Source organism: Penaeus monodon, chromosome 29, assembly GCF_015228065.2.
Source record: "Penaeus monodon isolate SGIC_2016 chromosome 29, NSTDA_Pmon_1, whole genome shotgun sequence".
In the NCBI taxonomy this organism is placed as follows: Eukaryota; Metazoa; Arthropoda; class Malacostraca; order Decapoda; family Penaeidae; genus Penaeus; species Penaeus monodon.
Genome location: NC_051414.1, coordinates 28,295,331 through 28,295,644, shown reverse-complemented (window position 1 = coordinate 28,295,644; position 314 = coordinate 28,295,331).

Here is a 314-nt window from a genome sequence, read left to right as displayed (position 1 = left end):
TGCTGTTCGAACGTTGAAGGGGCTCACAGGACGCAGGTGTTCGCTCCCTAATAATATTCAGCGGCAGATCCCAGTCATCCACCCAAACGGCATCCGTCATGTCAGTAGTCAGAAATCCTTTTTTTCACTTGACTGTTAGAACGAAATAACTTTGACTCTTGTACTGTCTGTTTCATCATTTTTCCCTCTTCTCATCTTCTTGTTTTCTGTTTGGGATATATTTTAGCACTATCCATGCTCTTTCTGAGACTCTTTTTTTTCTCTGACCCCCCTTCTCTCTCACTGTCCCACATCTTCCCCCTCCCCCTCTCTAT